This window comes from Zalophus californianus, chromosome 16 (assembly GCF_009762305.2).
Source record: "Zalophus californianus isolate mZalCal1 chromosome 16, mZalCal1.pri.v2, whole genome shotgun sequence".
In the NCBI taxonomy this organism is placed as follows: Eukaryota; Metazoa; Chordata; class Mammalia; order Carnivora; family Otariidae; genus Zalophus; species Zalophus californianus.
In genome coordinates, this window is record NC_045610.1 from 52,423,515 (window position 1) to 52,437,433 (window position 13,919).

At 41.2% G+C, this 13,919-nt stretch overlaps 1 long non-coding RNA gene across 4 annotated transcripts in view; it reads left to right on the forward strand.

The window, feature by feature from the left end:
- Window positions 1–780: 780 nt before the first annotated feature.
- LOC113907881 overlaps window positions 781–13,919 on the forward strand; it is a 203,667-nt gene continuing 190,528 nt past the window's right edge. For all 4 annotated transcript variants that reach the window (XR_003515301.2, XR_003515305.2, XR_003515303.2 and 1 more), the window contains exon 1: window positions 781–898. This is a non-coding gene — a long non-coding RNA (uncharacterized LOC113907881). The remainder of the gene's footprint in view (window positions 899–13,919) is intronic.

Consider the following 13,919-nt stretch of genomic DNA (forward strand, 5'->3'; position numbering starts at 1 on the left):
ACCCATCTAGCCCATCCCCTACCCATGCATTTCTTAATTTTGATGCTACTGTAACTTTTGATGCTATTTTCATTTTGAGAGAGAGAGAGTACAAGCGGCGTGGGGAAGGGGCAGAGGGAGAGAGGATCTTAAGCAGACTCTGCGGTCTGTGCTCAGCAGTCTGATGTGGGACTCAGTCTCACGACCCTGAGATCATGACCTGAGCCAAAATCAAGAGTCGGCCACTTAACTGACTGCAGCACCCAGGCGCCCCCATTGAATCTTTTATCTTTAGTACCACATCTGCTGATAAGTTCATGGAAGTTTTCATTTTCAATGTTATGTTGTGTATCTCCCATGCTCCTAGCATTCCCATTTGATTCTTTTTATACTTTCCCATCTGCCCAAACATATTGTCTACCTTTTCCATTAGATATTTTAACATATTCATCATGGTTTTCAAAATTCCCTGGCTGGTAATTCTCCCATCAGTCTAATCTCTGGATTTGGTTCTATCAACTGCTTTATCCCTTCCTTCATTCCTTTGTTCCTTATTCCTTCCCTCTCTCCCTCTCCCTCTCTCTCTCTCCCCCTCTCTCCTCTTACAATTCTTGTTTGAATAGTGGTCATTGCTTATGTGTAATCGTAAAGATTGTGGGAACTAGTATATATAAGCCTTAAACAAGCACACCTGTTTCTCTTTCAGATGATTAGCATGGGCAGTCCAGTCAATCCAGTTGGCAATCAAGCAGATTGCCTTTGCTGTTGTTAAGTACCTTAAGTCCACACAGACTTTAAATTCCTTCAGTGATAGGCTGCTGCAACCTAGTGTGCTGTGTGGATTGTGCAGTGCTGGAGGGTTTTCTCCGTGCTGCTGCTCCAGCCTAAGCTTGCGGTGGGTCCTGTGTGACATCATCAGGTGAGAGGTCTCTTTTATGCCCTTGTCCCTCTCCCAGTGATAAACTGCTATTGCTCCTTACTTGGTGCAAGACTTGTGGGCAGGAGTTCCCCGTTCCCCTGTGCCAGCCTCAGTGGGCGTGCCTGCCATTTGGGGATGGGGTTTTGCTGGCATTCCTGCCCCTCCACTATGACCTACAAACTTAACCTTCTATCTGTGGAAGGGGAGGGTCCCTGGGGAGGAGGGTTTTGCTTCTATTTCTTCCTCAGCAGCACTTCCTCAGCCATTGCCTGAGACTGGGGGCAGGCATGGTAGCTCCCCTCCCACAGCTGTGAACCTTGTTACCCCTACCTCAGGAGGAGACCTCTTGCTTTCACCCCTCACCTTTGCTTTGTCCCTTCAGTAGCTGATGCCCTTTGCTTGGCTTCTCTCTCAGAGGCAGTCCATCTTTGTCTGAGCCTTTGGGACAGAAAGTTTGCCTGCCCCTGCTGCAGTGACTTAGGACCTTTGCTTTGGAGAAGTTTCCAAAAAAGTGGGTGTGGCTTCATGCTGAAGGGGGCTTTCTGGGGTCACTAGGAGACCCCCGGGTCTCTTGTCCATGAGAAAGAGGCTGTACATGAGTGTGGGTTCTCCTCCGGTCTAGGGCTCCCAGGTAATTTAAGGGGTCATGTTAGCCCATAATTGGCTTTTAGGAACTTGCTGAAATTTTGGCTTTTTTCTTCTTACCTGTTATTTTGGTGACTGACCCTTCCTTCCCTAGTCTCTCCCAGGTGAAACGGTTCTTCCCTCCTTGGAGAAGCTGTTATTCTTGGCAATTCAGTTGATTTGGTTGTTGTGTAAACTCTGTTCTCTGATAAGGTCAAGAAAGGTTATGATTTTATAAATCATCTGGCTTTTCCCCCTTCAGTTTGAGGGTGGGAACAATATCCTTTTGTATATTCCTTCATCTTAAGCAGAGGCAGAACACAAGGTTTTGATGTTCACATCTAAAGTTTGTATTTGGTGAGATCTGTCAAACCAGTCAGTTTACCTTTATGACTTTGTTGTGTGTGTTTCTTAAATTTTATGTTTAATTTCTTTTCCACATTCTAAGAAAACAAATATGCCGGTTCTTTAAATTTTTATTCATCACATTGTGTTCTTTAATGTAGCTGGATTTTTTTCCTAACAGTTAACCAAAGGCTTCAAAACAATTTATTAAATAGATCACTTTCCCCAAGTATTTGGCTCCTACAACTTAATATATACTAAATTCCTACATGTATTTCTTCCCCTCTGTGTTTACACAGATGTATGGTATGATAGGTGTGGTCAATTGTCTGCAAAGATGGATGCCAGTAATTCTTCTCATTCTAATATGTGGATGTTGCTCGTCTACCAAGAAATGGAGAGTATTTCCTCTTCCCTTGAGCATTCTCTGGCCTGAGAATGGCTTTGGTTGTTAGAAGTTAAGAGTTAGACACACTGCTTCTGGGCCTTGGGTTTAAGAGTCTTGGCAGACTCTGCCTTTGCTTGCTTAGAGTCTTGATCCACCATAACTAAACTTGGCTATCCTGCTAGAGAGGCCAGATGGAGAGCATGACCTTCTGAAGGGTGAAAGTCCACGGGGGGGGGCGGGGGTGGGGAACCTAGAAGATGAAGGACCATGAGAAGAGAGAGGACTCGGTTTCTTAACTGAAGAACCAGGTATGCAAAGGAAGCCATTTTGGATGGTCCAGCCCAGATTGGGTCCACCTGACCAAGCCTAGGTGTCAATTGAGGGAGAAGAAATAAGCTTTCCCTGGCGGAGCCATGGCAAACCAAAGCATAAAAATGTGCACCAATTAAATGGTGGTTGTTTTAAAACATTAAATTTGGGGAGTGGTTGTTATGTAACATTAGATTTCTGAGGAACAATCCAGGTCATGTCAGTTAAAAAACCAAATGATTTGTTGAAAGCGAGAGAAGATGAATCAATTCTAGGAAAGAAAAGAGAATTGAACACACTTCTGAGTAATTGTGGGGAATTTGCTGGAGGAATTCAATAGGAGATAGTTCTCAGCACTAATGAGAGCTCATAGAAGATGGACAATATTTATTTGTAAAAGACTGATCGGTGCAAATTTTAGGGTACAGTTACATTGAGATAACTATTAACAAATTTTAGAATTTGTTCGGAACCAAATGCATTTGTACTTGGTTGGTATGTCCTCTGTCGTCAGGGAGGTCCTCTTTCAATTTGAAATCCTGAGTAATACCCTACTTGCTCCTTAGGTAAGTGATAACAAGCGTGGGCATTTTATTTCAGATGGGATCCTACCCACTGACCAAGGATGTCAAGCCTTGTTCTCACAATAATTGGGTTGGGTCTGTTCCCCTGGCATTCAGTCTGACCTTTTTCAAACCAAACTATCTGCATTTAGAATATCAGGCAAGATGGCATTCGGGTCAATTAAAACTGTCTGACTCCTTGTTAAAGACTCAGCAGCATGAGGGATGGAGAGGTAAAGACAAGAGTTTAGGAAGGCAGGTTTAGGAACATTAACCTCTCTCCTTGTTGTGACTACCGTTGAAATTAGACAGCAGTCCTTGCAAGGCAAACCCCAGGCGGCAGCTGTCAGTATTGGACATCTGGCCGCTGAGCTGTGCTTTGGCACTCATTCACCTTCTCCACCCCCAGCCCAGCCCGGAACTTTCTGAGGCTGAGTATCACAGATGCCTGTACTCCATGTACAGTCTATTGCAAAGCAGCCCCAGAGATATGAAGGGAAGAATGATGTTATGAGGGAAGTGTTCTTGTCGGTGGCGGGGGGAGGGAGGGTCTCGTGAGACATGTTCTGCACACAGAAGGTGGGATGGCTGTGATGTTTCACATCACTCAGGAGTTCTTTCCCATTTATAAGCCTGTGATCAGATCCTGTTCATTTATTCTCCCTAAAATGACAGGACAGGAACAGTGACTTGTAATGGAAAATCTTCCACCTGGGTCTTTTTATGATTTCAGCAAAGATATAAACATCCTCATTTTTCACAGGAGAATAAAAACTGTTAAAACATACAGCCAGTGGGGCTTTGCAGCCTTTCAAGTGGAGCATCAGAAGCCAGTTTCTGCTTTGGAGTCTAAGTCTTTTAAACCTAAAAGCGGCCACTCGGAGGTGATCTACTCTTCATGGTAGTGAAAGCCTGGGTGAATCTTTAAAAGTAATAAAACTTCAATAGTCCCACTGGGGACTAGGAAAAGGGCTTTCAGAGCAGGTTGATTTCATTCAGTTTCAGTCATGTGAAGTTTAAAGAGAAAGCGAGGGAGGGGAACAGACAAGATGAACAGAGAAGGTATGACTGACTGGAGAGAAATGACTCCCCCCTCCCCCCAAAAAAAGTCCTCCCCTTAGATGGAGTTTCTCACGAGCCTATGAAGAGAGACCCAAACAGTCATGCCATTGAAAGGCAAGATCAGGTTAAAACACATCCACAGTAAACTTCTCCCAACAACCACAATTTGTGCATCTTACATTTTTTTTTTTAATACAAAATGAGGAGGGATTTGTGTAAGACCAAGAACTATCACATTGTGCTTTTCTGAATAAATTATGTGGATAAAGGGAGAGGAGGGATAAAGCCTGATGCTTCCTAATTCTCTAAGAAAATACCCAAGTGGCCTGGGATTATAGTTCATACATTTTCAGGTTGTTTTTTCAGTCCTTTATTAGCTACTTAATATGACATTTGTGAATATAAAATCGTTTCGTGGGGGGGGTGGACAATAAAGCAAAAAAAAAAAAAAATGTTTTCCACTTACATAGCCAGGTACCTGGATGTGAACAGCTACATGTGAGCTGAAGCCCCAAGCTCAGTGACAGGCTGAGGATGGGAGGGCGTAGTGTCACATGTCAATAGACTGCACAGCTAGGCTCACTCCCAAGGACTCCAGCTCTGTATCTATTCCCTTTATGTGATCTTTTGCTATCAGAGGACCATGCTGGGAGAGAGTCAGAATATTATTTTGAGACTTGGGATTAGTACCTAAAACAGCAAAAGAGGAGCTGGAAATATTTGATTTAACTCAATTGGCTAGAGCAATCTCCTCTCCAAGAATCTTGAGTTGTCAGTGGTTTTTAAGCTCTTTCTACTCTTAGTTCTATGTAACATGAATATGAACATATTCCCAGTTCTTTTCTGCTTGGGCTTATTTCCTGCTGGAGGGAAAATGCGGACGTTCAGAGACTTGGAAAAAACCTAGAACACTGGACTTTAAGATCTCAAAGTCCTCCTACTTCTTTCGCAGAGGTAATCAATTCTTTTCCTTCCATAGACTTTCTACCCTCCAGAAGAGGAATTTTACCATATAGAACACAGAATGCATACAGTAAACTTTCTGTAAGAATGTAGAATACATCAGTCACTATGAAATCAAGACAGCTGGAAAGAGTCGTTAACATGTATGGATGATAGAGTATGTATCCAGTTTTCCGCCTTGAGCTTTACTTTATGGCTAGGATTTTCTTTTACTTTTAAATGTGCTCATTGGAGCATTTACTATAGTCATCCCCATTTTAAAGCAGAGGAAAATGAGACCAACCAATACAGACCATCAGATTTTAGAGCTTAACTCTTAACTATGGTAGTACACTGCGTGTAACTCACATGCACTGAGACTTTTGTCTTAGGTTGAATCTTCTTTTCCACGTTGGTACCATTAAACTTGGTAAAGGCAAAAGGGACCCTAAAAGTAACACCTGCTTCAGTCTCTTTTTTCCTCTTCGAGAGCAGATAACACCCCTGTCAAACAGAAGCAATCCATTCTGTGTTGAGCCAGGTCCAGGAGCTTATAGAGTTTGAGGTTGCAAGGACAGGCACTGATTATTTTTGTAGATGGACTGACTTCATGGCCCAAAGTTGCTAGCTATTTGTCTAATCTTCTCTTCAAGAAGGGCCTTGATTTACTGGCTGTGGGGTCAACCAAGTTTTAAACTTTGAGACCATAATCCTGTGATTAGAAATCTCTTCATTGGCATACATCCCCCCAAAGATCCTACAATTCTGCAGTCCTGTTTGCATTCTAAACAGAACATGTTTCATACGGTGTGAAAATGCCAACGGAAACTGCCTGCTTAATTTTATCAACCTTCTTTCTCAGAGGGTGCTGACAGCCTTGCAGAGAGGCAAGGCCTGCAGCTTGGCCTGGCAAATCTGCATTCTGTGGCTTTTTTGTTAAGTGGTACATCAGCAGATTAATCAGCCTGAGTTTTGCATTTGTATTTTGTACCAATGCCCAGAGGTCTTAGGAGCAAAAGCATATTTGATACCTATTTATCTTTGTCAAGGGGTTGTCATGGGAGCCAAGGTGATATTGACTTTAGTGAGGTCCTTTGAGGAGAGGTGATGGGGAACTGGATATATCTGCTTGGTTCTATTTTCACATCTATCTGCTGTTTGCCAGAAGGTTAAGTTTCTCCCACCTCTCCATCAGCACTTCCCAGCCTCTTCCTTCCCGTGGCACATTTGGTAATACCAAAGGAGCTAAGGCATTGCTCATGGTAGTGAAGACCCCAAACATGGCAGAGATGTATACTTAGATGTCCACTTGTTCCAGGTGAAAAATATTTTTTTTTCTGGGACTTTTAAAATTTCTTATGTTGGTGAGTGGTGGAGTAGAAGGAGAAGGGTGGGCTTTTACAAGAAGATGTCTTATTGTCAAGTGTGAGAGAACAAAGACAGGTAACAAATGTCAACGAAGTATGGAAGCAAAAGAATAATGGAATCCTCAAAGAGTAAATCATCCTGATAGCTTGGAGCCATCTATGAGGGCAAAAGCTGAAACCATAGGAAAGCAATTGTATATTGACCAATCACTTATATTCTAAGTCTTTTGTCATTTGAAAACTGTCATGGTTTCATCCATTACTTTAATATACTGCTGGGGAAAAAATGAGAAATGTATTTAAATCAAGTGTTAAATCTCAAGTTCCAAATTTGTAAATGAGCTTTCCAATGCTATATTTCCTAAGCTTAAAAATACCCTTTTCTGAAAGCAATGCCCAAGATAATTATAAAGACAGATTTTTTTTTTTCCCAAAGCACTTTAGGCTTAAAACTCTCTCTCTCTCTCTCTCTCTCTCTCTCTCGCTCTCTTCCTTCTTCCCAATTTTTCTTTCCTACTTCTAAAGTTTGAGTTCCTAATGCATGCCAAGCACTGGACTAAACAGGTTAGCTTGATTATCTCAGGAATCCTAAAGTTTACACTCTCTGTATCCCCATTTTGCAGGTGAGCCAACCAAGGCATAGTCAGGACAAACTAGGTTGAGATCTGTTCCCTGAGCCTGTGCTTTAACTCCCATCCTGCTCTCCTTCTCAGTCAGCAAGACTAAATAATATATATTCTATTAGTTGCATTTGTTTTTATTCATAGCCACATTTTTTAATCTACTTAAGAAATTGTTTTTAAATGTTTTCCTTCTATTTACCTGTGGAAAACTAGATTTTTAGCCATCTTCCAGTGATGAGTTTTTAAATAAACTCTGTATATGGTTAGGTTTATCTATGGGTAGATTTGTAGATATATAGCTGTATTAAAGGACACAAAAGAAACCATGATTGCCTCCAAAGGAAGAAAAAAAAAAAAATGAAGTGACGCGGTCAAGGGTAAGAAGGTTGATCTGTTGAAATTTTTTAAAGATTTTATTTATTTGATAGAGACACAGAGTGAGAGAGGGAACACAAGCAGGGGGAGTGGGAGAGGGAGAAGCAGGCCTCCCGCGGAGCAGGGAGCCTGATGCAGGGCTCGATCCCAGGACCCTGGGACCATGACCTGAGCCGAAGGCAGACGCTTAATGACTGAGCCACTCAGGTGCCCCATCTATTGAAATTTCTTATGTGTACTTCTATTACCTAACCAAAAGCCATTTTTAAATTCAATTCAAATAAACAAGAATAACAAACTTATTCTCCTGGAAGAATGTTGGCTTTTAAGTGGATAAGCAATTACTTGTGATAACTTATGCACCATCAATATAACATTATTAGCAAAACAAAACTTCCTATTTTCTGCAAATTATTACCATTAAAAATTACTTCAAATCCAATGATCAGCTAATTACATTTAATTCTTCTCACATGTGTCATAATTTCAGCCTTTAAATAAAAATAGATGGGTTTTATTTAGATGCATTGATGCATTCTATGAGGAATCCATGCTTGATTAAGTCTTACTCAAGAGAAGTTAAGTTCGAAAGGTCAACTTTATATGTTGGATTTCAACAAGACACCACCAACAGGCTGTGTGTAGTAGCAGGACAGAAAGTCTTCAAGAGCATTCGTCACCATCGAGATGCTCTATTTCAGATCTGGGCATCACTATTCACTCACTCGTTCACCCGTTCATTCCTTAAACTGTGCACCATGTTAATCAGGTCCTTTTCACATGTCCAGTTTCCCTCTGGTCCTGACAATATTTGGAGAATTACGGGAGCAGAGGAAGGCATTTCAACAGAATCACACAAAAGCAGTTCTAGTAAGCTCTTCAATTGCTGGGGTCCCAGCTGCTCATCACTACAGACAAAATTGTGGGCATGGCACTCTTTGATAGTTGCATAAATGCCAGGCATTCTTTTAGACTCAGATGCAACTTGAGGTTTGTGTTTGATCATTGAATCCTTTTTTTTGTAGCCAGCTGGAGTTTTGGCTATAATATGTAAACAATGATGAATTAGGCTGCAGTCATTGTAGACCTTTCACCTGACCGAATAACTAGATCCGTTTTTCAGTTTCTTTTTTTTTTTTAATTTTAATTCCAGTAGAGTTAACATATAGTTATGTTACTTTTAGGTGTACAATATAGTGATTAAACAGTTCTGTACATGACTCTGCTCATTATGATAAGTACTCATTTTTTCTTTTATAAATGGTTTATTTCTTTTTTTAAATTTTATTTTGTTATGTTAATCACCATATATTACATCATTAGTTTTTGATGTGGTGGTCCATGATTCAACAGTCTCACTTTTAAAATGGTCTACGACACATCAGTTAGCATGCAGAATCCGTTGTGCCTATAGATGCATAATAAAATACACATGAATAAAATATTCTGCAGGCAGTTAAACTGCATTTCTGATGGTCAGGGGCAGCAGAACATAAAATGGCTAAGGCTCTGAGCTCTAGGGTTTTACAGCCTGGATTCGAATGTTGGATTTGCCCCTAGTTAGCACTGTGTCCTGGGGCAGGTTCATTAAATCTCTCGAAGCCTCCATTGACTTTTTAAAACAGGTTTGTTGTAAGGATAAGGATTAAAGTAAATTACATGAATAAGGCTCTTAGTACAGTGTATGGTATTTGGTAATCACTCAATAAGTGTGATTTTTTTTTTTTTTTTTAAGATTTATTTATTTTAGAGAGCACTGGCAGTGGGGAGAGAATCTCAAGCTGACTCCGCACTGAGGGAGGAGCCCCACGAGGAGCTCAGTGTCATAACCTTGAGATCCTGACCTGAGCCGAAATCAAGAATCAGGTGTTTAACCCACTGTGCCACCCAGGTGCCCCATAAGTGTGAATTTTTATTTTTGTTTTTGAATCCCTCAATGTTTGCTGAAGAGGTGCAGGAGGGCAAGGGTAATGGAGGGACTCGCATAGCTGCTCTGTAAGGGTGGACTGAAATGAGAATTTCCTCGGAAAGCTCAGATTTCTCTTCTCGCATGCAAAGTCCTCAAGAATACATTCCTAATCTAGACTTCCACCTCCTTCCCAACGGAAGCCTTCTGCGTTAGTCAGAGGCTTGACTCCGACTGCTCTCCGAACTTCCCCTGGAGGGGAATGCGATGCCGCCTTCAACCCTGTTCAAGTTCCACCAGCCTACAAAACCAGCTCAAATTTCATGTCCCTGAAGCTCTTCCAAAAAATGCTGTCCTCCTCTCTCCTTTCCCAAATGCCAATAAAAGAATTAAATTATTTTTGCCACTCGTCTCGAGGGTGCATCCGTATTCTAGGCTGCTGTGACAAATGGCCACAAGCTTTGTAGCTTCCAACAACATACCTATATTATTTTACAGCTTTGTCGGCCAAGAGTCTGATATGGGTCTCATGTGGCTCAGACCGAGGTGTCAGAAAGGCTTTTTATTCCTTTACATAGGAATCCCTTTTATTGCTCACTCAGGTGTGGGTGGATTCAACTGCATGCAGTTGTAGGACTGAGGTCTGTTTCCTTCCTGACAGTGGCTGGAGGGGGCCCAGCGTCCCTAGAGGGCTCTCTCAGGCCCTTACACATGGCCTCTACAGATCCGAACACCAGCGGTCTTCCAGAACACCTCCAGTCTTCCTCCCGCTGCCCTGTTCAGATTCAACTTTCTGGCTGCTGCTTCCAAACTTAAGAATTTGTAATTTAGATTGGGCTCACCAAGGTAATCCAGAATAATCTCCCACTCTCAAGATTGGTCACCTAGATCACATTTGCAAAGCCCCTTTTTGCCATGTTGGGACGTGGACATTTTTGAGGAGTCCTTATTATGCCTCTCCAAGTCATTTACTAAAGTCCGTTTAGGATGGTAATTACTCATACCCATGTCTGAACTATATGCGTTTTGTTTTTTTATTTTTTTTTCAATTGTGTCTGTGTCTTGCCTCCCTGTCAAGATTCTGGAAGGTAGGGAGGGAAAAGGAGGGTATGTTTTAGTGTTCTTTTGTAGCCCTAACCTGAGCTGCCCTAGGTTTCTCCAGGTGAGCTAGATGATCAAGAAGACACTTGGCAGATTGCTGAGTCATCCGTTCAAGAGTGTCTTCATACTCCTCTTCTATCTGAAATGGTCAAATTTATAAAGGATTTATTTTTAATTGGAGGATTGATCTAAGAGATTCCCTCTGATACAGACTCTTCCTTAGTCAAATGCCATGAACTTGACTGACCAGGCTTAGAATGATTTAAGTAACATGTGTCATGATCTTGAAGCTGAACTTCAAGGTTAAGTTTATTGGCTTAGAAGAAAAGTTTGTCCTAGCAGCATTTATTCAAATCATGCATTCCAGCAATGGCAAAGGAGATAAAGTGCCCTTTGTATGACAGACATTTGTTCTCCAGGAAATGGTGTTTAAATGTCCTTCATGTTTACATAATTTTATGAGTAGGGTGATTACTTTTTTTTATCCTGTGTAGTCTATTAAAATATTAGAACTTCCCTTCTTAGCTTTTTCTTGTGATATTCCCTCATAATTCTTCCTACATCTATTCTGTGATTCTAAATATATAAAGCAAATCTTAAAAAAGCAATTTCTAACCTTTGCACAAGTTTTTTTTTTTTAATCTGGAATTTTCTTTCCTTTCTCACTGGAAAACCTTCTCATTGTCAAAACCCCACTCAAATTCTTCTATAAGGAAGCCTTCTTTTATCCTTTCTCACCTACATGAAACATGTCAGAGTCTTTGTATTCCTAGTAACTAGTGTCATAGTTGACATCATAAAACTAGAATATGTGTGTATCACTTGACCAATAATAGGAATCATTGAAAAAATGAAATGACAAGGTTACATCTCTGGACTTCTGCTCTAGAATATAATCCTAATCAATTGCTGCTTCCCCTCACCCCAGCACAACCTTATTGGGCTTTGCTTCTTTGCTTGATGTTTATAATGACTCTATGGGATCTGACTGACAACTTTGACTTTAAAGAAACCCCTTCTTCTGTTGCAGACCTCATACAAACATTGCTCTGAGACCCTTCCTTGTGCCACAAATGAATGTTAGACTCCCCAAGTAAAAGTGGAATTATTGAGCTCAAAGCTGATCATATCTGTAACTGCTGCATCCCACCTACTACATCATATACAAATGGCCTGCATCACTACAGTAACATTTATCACTCCAAGAACACTAGCAAACCATGTCTCCTCATGGTATTACCTACCTTTGATTCTAGTTTAAGTTTTTAAAAGGGGGCTTTGTCCTATTACTAATGTATCATTTCCCATCCTCCAAATGCAAACTAGATCCACTATTGGCCTTTACAATGAAATTTAAAATTCCCTCAGTAAGTATTGGTAACACTTACATAAACACTGGGAGGTGGACTGGGGTAAGGGGTCACCACATACGAATGTATTTATTAACCTATTAGTGTCTGTAGAACATTCTGTCCTGAAGCAAAGCCTCAATATAATAAAATCATTTAGGAAAAAACAACTACCAGTAGCCTGCACTTGGCAACTGGTCACAGATTTCAATATTGTATTCTCCCGGAAACCAAAAAAAGAAAAATGATCTCAGGCCTGTTGTTTTGGCAAGCAGTGAAATGCAATCGCATTTTTACATATTGAGTAGCAGTTGGAATTTTATAAATGGTTAATGCTGGGACGATTCCAGGAGGCATTAGAAATATTAGAGTGGGTGGCACATTACAGCTCAGCAATTCTGTACAGAACTAAGAGTTGAGCAGCATCCATAGAGAGTATTTATGACGTAGCCAGGCACTGGAGAATATGTTTCTGGAAGCAAAATGAGTTGATGATGAGGGAAATTGTGTAACGAATGATGCCAAGACAGGTATAAAGGAAAATTATTCATCAGGAAAAACAAGTGCATTTGGGTATGGAAAACATTTCTAGCAATCTCTCCACCTATAGAAAGTAGCCCCTGTTCAGACTTTAAGAAAAACAAAAGGGTGGTAACAAAGGCCATAAAGTACAAGAGTCTAGTTGATATTTTGTCATGCTTTTCTTGGAATCCTTCACTCTGGACCTTGGTTAGACATGTACACACACGTTACATACCTGTATACTTCTGTACCTGCATACATGTATCTCATCATACAGTTTCAGACTAATGAATCTTTTTAATGAGGATCCATCTTTTTGGTTTTTAACTTCCTGTCGAATTGTTCCTTCTCCAATCCCCCAAATACAGCAATACACCAGGCTGCACACCTTGTCCCGTTATTCCTTTGCTGGCTTGAAAGCTCAGCTGCGTTCACCGCTCCTCTGTCCAGCATACCAATACTAGAGGGCTTCACATTTGTTTTCTGTGGGACCTGAACTCTCTCCACCGCTTCTGTTCTCTATATTCAACTGCCCATTTACGGTCTCTGCAATAGATCCCCGCCGTAGATTCCCAACCTCTTTCTTCCCCATGGAGATTTCTAGGCTGGACTTCCCCCCATTTGGCCTCTTTCTCCCAGGCACCCAGGCTCAAAATCCTCACATTTTTAATCCCTTCCTTTCTCTCACTAAGGACAGCTGTCTAGCCTCTGGAATCTGCATGGGCCCCATATTTTCTCTTCCGTCTGCCTTGTCTCTTGCCTCGCCATGTCTCTAGCCTATGATTTTCAGAGCTCAACCAGAGCTGCAGCAGTATGATGATTGGTCCCCTTGGCTTTCCTCTTTCCCAGCCCTTTTATCCTTGGTGTTACTACCAAAAAATAGGCAACAATTGCATGGGACACAACCCCCATGTGACAGTATCTTCAGTGTTTTCAGGATAAATCCAGACCTTGCCTGCCCGCTATCAAATATACACCACCTTGAACTCTACCTTTGTTCAATGTATTTGGGGAGGGGCTACCAAATTCTGTATTTTTGCTCACATAAGTCATCTTCCTTGAAATATTCTTCCTCACACAACTTTATCAGAGTCTTACCCTTTTCCATAAAATGCAATTCAAAGCTGATCGTGTCTGAGGAAGACCAAAAAAATTCCATTTAGTTTAAGTTGAAAATATTTTTTTCATGTCCTTATTAATCAGACCCTTCATGTAGGGAAAGTTTTCATAGGAAAGCACACTGGGAGACAAGTAGGCCAGTTGTTATTTGCAACTCAATGTGGGAGGTGAGTAACTTGTTTGGCATTTCCTGAATGGTGGGTGGCAGATGACCAGGGGTGGGTGGCTTTGAGACCAAAGCCTAGATCTTTAGACTCCCAATCAACATCTCTACCTTACAGTGTGAGTGGAGGCATTGTGGCAAACTCATGAAATGCAAACGCATAGCTATCAGGCAGCCTGGAATTCCAACCTGGTCCTGCCATTTATTAGGAATGTGGAGTTGGACAAATCACTGAACATATCCGTTCCATTTTCTAATCTGTG